General features: G+C 59.4%; 1 long non-coding RNA gene across 1 annotated transcript; it reads right to left on the bottom strand.

Annotated features, from left to right (window-relative positions):
• Positions 1–864: 864 nt before the first annotated feature.
• LOC130607585 (uncharacterized) lies at positions 865–4,890 on the bottom strand. Its single transcript, XR_008974285.1, has 3 exons — positions 4,755–4,890; positions 2,046–2,168; positions 865–994 (listed from the first exon to the last, which is right to left on the bottom strand). It is a non-coding gene; the product is annotated as an uncharacterized LOC130607585 (long non-coding RNA).
• Between the last annotated feature and the right edge of the window lie 3,033 nt (positions 4,891–7,923).

Below are 7,923 nucleotides of genomic sequence, written 5' to 3'. Positions count from 1 at the left end.
CCCCCCATAACCACCCATAGCCGCCCCATAACCACCCATAGCCCCCCCATAACCACCCATAGCCGCCCCATAACCACCCATAGCCCCCCATAACCACCCATAGCCCCCCATAACCACCCATAGCCCCCCCATAACCACCCATAGCCCCCCATAGCCCCCCATAACCACCCATAGCCCCCCCCATAACCACCCATAGCCTCCCCATAACCACCCATAGCCCCCCCCATAACCACCCATAGCCCCCCCATAACCATAACCACCCATAGCCCCAATGGGGGTCCCAAGAACCAGGGGTCCCAAGGGGGGTCCCAATGGGAGGTCCCAATGGAGGGTCCCAATGGGGGGGGGGGGGGGTCCAAAGGGGGGTCCCAAGGGGGTCCCAAGGGGGGGTCCCAAGGGGGGGTCCCTAGTGGGGGGTCCCAAGGGGGGTCCCAAGGGGTAGCTCCCAATGGGGGGTCCCAAAGGGGGGGTCCGAAGGGGGGGTCCCAATGGGGGGTCCCAAAGGGGGGTCCCAAGGGGGGGTCCCAAAGGGGGGTCCCAAGGGGGGTCCCAAGGGGTAGCTCCCAATGGGGGGTCCCAAGAGGGGTCCCAAGGGGGGTCCCAATGGGAGGTCCCAATGGGGGGGTCCCAATGGGGGGGTCCCAAAGGGGGGTCCCAAGGGGGGTCCTAAGGGGGGGTCCCAAGGGGGGGTCCCTAGTGGGGGGTCCCAAGGGGGGTCCCAAGGGGTAGCTCCCAATGGGGGGTCCCAAGGGGGGGTCCCAAAGGGGGGTCCCAAGGGGGGGTCCCAAAAGGGGGTCCCAAGGGGGGTCCCAAAGGGGGTCCCAAGGGGGGGTCCCAAAGGGGGGGTCCCAAGGGGGGTGCTCACCGGGGGCGAAGTCCGTGCGCCCATAGAAGCGGGCCCGGCCCTGGCGCTGCCCGGCCACCAGCACCGCGTCCCCGGGGGCCACGCGCCGGCCCTCGCGGTCCAGCCAGGCCCCGCCCCTTTTCCGGGGGGCTGTGGGGAGAGGGGGCGTGGTCAGTGCATAGCCCCGCCCCCTCCTCCTCCTCCCCCCGGCCCAATCAGAGCCACGCTCCCCGCCTCTGACCCCGCCCCTCGCTGCCTGCGTGGCCAATCACAACCCTGCCCTATAGCCGCGCCCCCCCACCTGACCACGCCCATCGGCCCTCTCAGACCACGCCTCCTTGATGCAACCCACCCAATCACAGCCTTGCTCGTTCATTAAGTCCACGCCCCCGTTTTTGACCCCGCCCCGACCCCCCCAAAAAAAGGGGTGGAGCCATAGCAGGACACACCCCATCTGCTATGGGGGTCTATGTGGGGCTATGTGGGGCTACGGGGCGCTATGTGGGTCTATGGGGCGCTATGGGGCGCTATGTGGGTCTATGTGGTCTATGTGGGTCTATGGGGCGCTATGGGGCGCTATGTGGGTCTATGTGGGTCTATGGGGCGCTATGGGGCGCTATGTGGGGCTATGTGGGGCTATGGGGCGCTATGTGTGTCTATGTGGGTCTATGTGGGTCTATGGGGCGCTATGTGGGTCTATGTGGGTCTATGTGGGGCTATGTGGGTCTATGGGGCACTATGTGGGGCTATGTGGGTCTATATGGGGCTATGGGGTGCTATGGGGCGCTATGTGGGTCTATGGGGCGCTATGGGGCGCTATGTGGGTCTATGGGGCGCTATGTGGGTCTATGGGGCGCTATGGGGCGCTATGTGGGTCTATGTGTGTCTATGGGGCGCTATGTGGGTCTATGTGGGTCTATGGGGCGCTATGTGGGTCTATGGGGCGCTATGGGGCGCTATGTGGGTCTATGGGGCGCTATGTGGGTCTATGTGTGTCTATGTGGTCTATGTGTGTCTATGGGGCGCTATGTGGTCTATGTGTGTCTATGGGGCGCTATGTGGTCTATGTGTGTCTATGGGGCGCTATGGGGCGCTATGTGGGTCTATGGGGCGCTATGTGGGTCTATGTGTGTCTATGTGGTCTATGTGTGTCTATGGGGCGCTATGTGGGTCTATGTGGGTCTATGTGGGTCTGTGGCACCTCTCTTGTCCTTGCGGGCCTTGTGGGAGCCTCGGGCCGGGGCTTCTGGGGGGCTGCGGGGGGGGGACGGCGCCGGGGGGGGCTCCTCAGCCTTGGAGATCTTGGAGACAGAGGCGAAGATGCCTGCGGGAGAGCAACAGGGACCAGTATGGACCAGTACAGACCAGTATGGACCAGTAGGGACCAGTAGGGACCAGTAGGGACCAGTAGGGACCAGTAGGGACCAGTAGGGACCAGTATGGAGCAGTAGGGACCAGTAGGGACCAGTAGGGACCAGTAGGGACCAGTAGGGACCAGTAGGGACCAGTATGGAGCAGTAGGGACCAGTAGGGACCAGTATGGACCAGTAGGGACCAGTAGGGACCAGTATGGACCAGTATGGAGCAGTAGGGACCAGTACAGACCAGTATGGACCAGTAGGGACCAGTATGGAGCAGTATGGACCAGTACGGACCAGTATGGACCAGTAGGGACCAGTAGGGACCAGTAGGGACCAGTAGGGACCAGTACAGACCAGTATGGACCAGTAGGGACCAGTACAGACCAGTATGGACCAGTAGGGACCAGTATGGACCAGTAGGGACCAGTAGGGACCAGTACAGACCAGTATGGACCAGTAGGGACCAGTAGGGACCAGTAGGGACCAGTATGGACCAGTATGGACCAGTAGGGACCAGTATGGAGCAGTAGGGACCAGTAGGGACCAGTATGGACCAGTAGGGACCAGTAGGGACCAGTATGGACCAGTATGGACCAGTAGGGACCAGTACAGACCAGTACGGACCAGTAGGGACCAGTAGGGACCAGTATGGACCAGTATGGACCAGTAGGGACCAGTATGGAGCAGTAGGGACCAGTAGGGACCAGTATGGACCAGTATGGACCAGTATGGACCAGTAGGGAGCAGTAGGGACCAGTAGGGACCAGTATGGACCAGTAGGGACCAGTAGGGACCAGTAGGGACCAGTATGGAGCAGTAGGGACCAGTATGGACCAGTAGGGACCAGTAGGGACCAGTATGGACCAGTAGGGACCAGTAGGGACCAGTACAGACCAGTATGGACCAGTAGGGACCAGTACAGACCAGTATGGACCAGTATGGACCAGTAGGGACCAGTATGGACCAGTATGGACCAGTAGGGACCAGTATGGAGCAGTAGGGACCAGTAGGGACCAGTATGGACCAGTATGGACCAGTAGGGACCAGTAGGGACCAGTATGGAGCAGTAGGGACCAGTATGGACCAGTATGGACCAGTATGGACCAGTAGGGACCAGTATGGAGCAGTAGGGACCAGTATGGACCAGTAGGGACCAGTATGGACCAGTAGGGACCAGTATGGACCAGTATGGACCAGTAGGGACCAGTAGGGACCAGTATGGAGCAGTAGGGACCAGTAGGGACCAGTATGGACCAGTAGGGACCAGTATGGACCAGTAGGGACCAGTAGGGACCAGTATGGACCAGTATGGACCAGTAGGGACCAGTATGGACCAGTAGGGACCAGTATGGAGCAGTAGGGACCAGTATGGACCAGTAGGGACCAGTACAGACCAGTATGGACCAGTAGGGACCAGTATGGACCAGTATGGACCAGTAGGGACCAGTATGGAGCAGTAGGGACCAGTAGGGACCAGTAGGGACCAGTATGGAGCAGTAGGGACCAGTATGGACCAGTAGGGACCAGTAGGGACCAGTATGGACCAGTAGGGACCAGTATGGAGCAGTAGGGACCAGTAGGGACCAGTATGGACCAGTAGGGACCAGTAGGGACCAGTATGGACCAGTATGGACCAGTAGGGACCAGTAGGGACCAGTATGGAGCAGTAGGGACCAGTAGGGACCAGTAGGGACCAGTAGGGACCAGTATGGACCAGTAGGGACCAGTATGGACCAGTATGGACCAGTAGGGACCAGTAGGGACCAGTAGGGAGCAGTAGGGAGCAGTAGGGACCAGTAGGGACCAGTATGGAGCAGTAGGGACCAGTAGGGACCAGTATGGACCAGTAGGGACCAGTATGGACCAGTAGGGACCAGTATGGAGCAGTAGGGACCAGTAGGGACCAGTATGGAGCAGTAGGGACCAGTATGGAGCAGTAGGGACCAGTAGGGACCAGTATGGAGCAGCACGGACCAGTACAGACCAGTCCAGGTCACTATACCCCAGTATGTCCCAGTCCAGGTCAGTATGGTCCAGTCTGCCCCACTCCTCCCCACTGAGCCCCACTCCTCCTGCTCCTCCACCCCGTTCCACCCCACTCTGCCCCTCTCCCCCCACCCCACCCCACTGAGCCCCACTGCCCCCCCCCACTCCTCCCCACTGAGCCCCACTGCCCCACCCACTCCTCCCTAATCTGCCCCACTGAGCCCCACTCCCCCCACCCCCCAGTGCCCCACTGAGCCCCACTCCCCCCCACTCCTCCCTACTCCTCCCCACTGAGCCCCACTGAGCCCCACTCCCCCCCACTCCTCCCCACTGAGCCCCACTGAGCCCCACTCCCCCCACCCCCCAGTGCCCCACTGAGCCCCACTCCCCCCCACTCCTCCCTACTCCTCCCCACTGAGCCCCACTGAGCCCCACTCCCCCCACCCCCCAGTGCCCCACTGAGCCCCACTCCCCCCCCCGCCGCGCTACTCGTGCCCAGTGCGCCCCACTGCCCCCACCCCACTGAGCCCCACAGAGCCCCGCTCCCCCCCCGTGCCCCGTACCCTGCTTTGGGGGGCAGATGAAGTACCGGACCCCCCCCACGCTCCCGTCGTTCTTGCCCTCGGGCTCGTCCAGCTCCACCCCTGCCCACTGCCCGCTGGCGAAGGCCGTGGTGCCGCAGAACCGCAGCGTCCCCACCTGCGGAGGAGGGGAGGGGACCCCGAAACAGGGGAGGGGACCCCGAAAACAGAGCTCAGGGACCCCAAAAACAGAGCTCAGGGACCCCAAAACAGAGCTCAGGGACCCCAAAAACAGAGCTCAGAGACCCCAAAAACAGAGCTCAGGGACCCCAAAACAGAGCTCAGGGACCCCGAAAACAGAGCTCAGGGACCCCAAAAACAGAGCTCAGAGACCCCAAAAACAGAGCTCAGGGACCCCAAAAACAGAGCTCAGGGACCCCAAAAACAGAGCTCAGAGACCCCAAAAACAGAGCTCAGGGACCCCAAAAACAGAGCTCAGAGACCCCAAAAACAGAGCTCAGGGACCTCAAAAACAGAGCTCAGGGACCCCAAAAACAGAGCTCAGGGACCTCAAAAACAGAGCTCAGAGACCCCAAAACAGGGGAGGGGACCCCAAAAACAGAGCTCAGGGACCCCAAAAACAGAGCTCAGAGACCCCAAAACAGAGCTCAGGGACCCCGAAAACAGAGCTCAGGGACCTCAAAAACAGAGCTCAGGGACCTCAAAAACAGAGCTCAGAGACCCCAAAACAGGGGAGGGGACCCCAAAAACAGAGCTCAGGGACCCCAAAAACAGAGCTCAGGGACCCCAAAAACAGAGCTCAGGGACCTCGAAAACAGAGCTCAGGGACCCCAAAAACAGAGCTCAGGGACCCCAAAAACAGAGCTCAGAGACCTCAAAAACAGAGCTCAGGGACCCCAAAAACAGAGCTCAGGGACCCCAAAAACAGAGCTCAGGGACCCCAAAACAGAGCTCAGGGACCCCAAAAACAGAGCTCAGAGACCCCAAAAACAGAGCTCAGAGACCCCAAAAACAGACCTCAGAGCCCCCAACAACAGAGCTCAGGGACCCCAAAACAGAGCTCAGGGACCCCAAAACAGAGCCCCAAAACAGAGCTCAGGGACCCCAAAAACAGAGCTCAGGGACCCCAAAACAGAGCTCAGACCCCAAAAACAGAGCTCAGGGACCCCAAAACAGAGCCCCAAAAACAGAGCTCAGGGACCCCAAAAACAGAGCTCAGGGACCCCAAAAACAGAGCTCAGGGACCCCAAAAACAGAGCTCAGGGACCCCGAAACAGAGCTCAGGGACCTCAAAAACAGAGCTCAGGGACCCCAAAAACAGAGCTCAGGGACCTCAAAAACAGAGCTCAGGGACCCCAAAAACAGAGCTCAGGGACCCCAAAACAGAGCTCAGGGACCCCAAAAACAGAGCTCAGGGACCCCAAAAACAGAGCTCAGGGACCCCAAAACAGAGCTCAGGGACCCCAAAAACAGAGCTCAGGGACCCCAAAAACAGAGCTCAGGGACCCCAAAAACAGAGCTCAGGGAAAAACAGAGCTCCGAAACAGGGACCCCAAAACAGAGCTCAGGGACCCCAAAACCAGACCCCAAAAACAGAGCTCAGGGACCCCGAAAACAGAGCTCAGGGACCCCAAAAACAGAGCTCAGGGACCCCAAAAACAGAGCTCAGGGACCCCAAAACAGGGGAGGGGACCCCAAAAACAGAGCTCAGGGACCCCAAAAACAGAGCTCAGGGACCCCAAAAACAGAGCTCAGAGACCCCAAAAACAGAGCTCAGGGACCCCAAAAACAGAGCTCAGGGACCCCAAAACAGAGCTCAGGGGACCCCGAAAACAGGGCTCAGAGGACCCCAAAAACAGAGCTCAGGGACCCCAAAACAGAGCTCAGGACCCCAAAACAGAGACCCCAAAAACAGAGCTCAGGGACCCCAAAAACAGAGCTCAGGGACCCCAAAAACAGAGACCCCAAAAACAGAGCTCAGGGACCTCAAAAACAGAGCTCAGGGACCCCAAAACAGAGCTCAGGGACCCCAAAAACAGAGCTCAGGGACCCCAAAAACAGAGCTCAGGGACCCCAAAAACAGAGCTCAGGGACCCCAAAAACAGAGCTCAGGGACCCCAAAAACAGAGCTCAGGGACCCCAAAACAGAGCTCAGGGACCCCAAAACTGGGGAGGGGACCCCAAAAACAGAGCTCAGGGACCCCAAAAACAGAGCTCAGGGACCCCAAAACAGAGCTCAGGGACCCCAAAAACAGAGCTCAGGGACCCCAAAAACAGAGCTCAGGGACCCCGAAAACAGAGCTCAGGGACCCCGAAAACAGAGCTCAGGGACCCCGAAAACAGAGCTCAGGGACCCCAAAAACAGCTCAGGGACTCAGTGACCCCAAAAACAGAGCTCAGGGACCCCAAAAACAGACCCCAAAAACAGCTCAGGGACCCCAAAACAGAGCTCAGGGACCCCAAAAACAGAGCTCAGGGACCCCAAAAACCGAGCTCAGGGACCCCAAAACAGGGGAGGGGACCCCAAAAACAGAGCTCAGGGACCCCAAAAACAGAGCTCAGGGACCCCAAAAACAGAAAAAAACAGAGCTCAGGGACCCCAAAACAGAGCTCAGAGACCCCAAAAACAGAGCTCAGAGACCCCAAAAACAGAGCTCATGGACCCCAAAAACAGAGCTCAGGGACCCCAAAAACAGAGCTCAGGGACCCCAAAAACAGAGCTCAGGGACCCCAAAACAGAGCCCAAAAACAGAGCTCAGGGACAGGGACCCCAAAACCTCAAAAAAACAGAGCTCAGGGACCCCAAACACAGAGCTCAGGGACCCCAAAACAGAGCTCAGGGACCCCAAAAACAGAGCTCAGGGACCCCGAAACAGAGCTCAGGGACCCCAAAAACAGAGCTCAGGGACCCCAAAAACAGAGCTCAGGGACCCCAAAACAGAGCTCAGGGACCCCAAAAACAGAGCTCAGGGACCCCAAAACAGGGGAGGGGACCCCAAAAACAGAGCTCAGGGACCCCAAAAACAGAGCTCAGGGACCCCAAAACAGAGCTCAGGGACCCCAAAACAGAGCTCAGGGACCCCAAAAACAGAGCTCAGGGACCCCAAAAACAGAGCTCAGGGACCCCAAAAACAGAGCTCAGGGACCCCAAAACAGAGCTCAGGGACCCCAAAAACAGAGCTCAGGGACC

The sequence above is a fragment of the Pezoporus wallicus genome, unplaced genomic scaffold (assembly GCF_028554395.1).
Source record: "Pezoporus wallicus isolate ANWC-B61680 ecotype Strahan unplaced genomic scaffold, APGP_CSIRO_Pwel_v1 contig_13156, whole genome shotgun sequence".
In the NCBI taxonomy this organism is placed as follows: domain Eukaryota; kingdom Metazoa; phylum Chordata; class Aves; order Psittaciformes; family Psittacidae; genus Pezoporus; species Pezoporus wallicus.
This window is presented reverse-complemented; position numbering and strand designations above follow the sequence as displayed.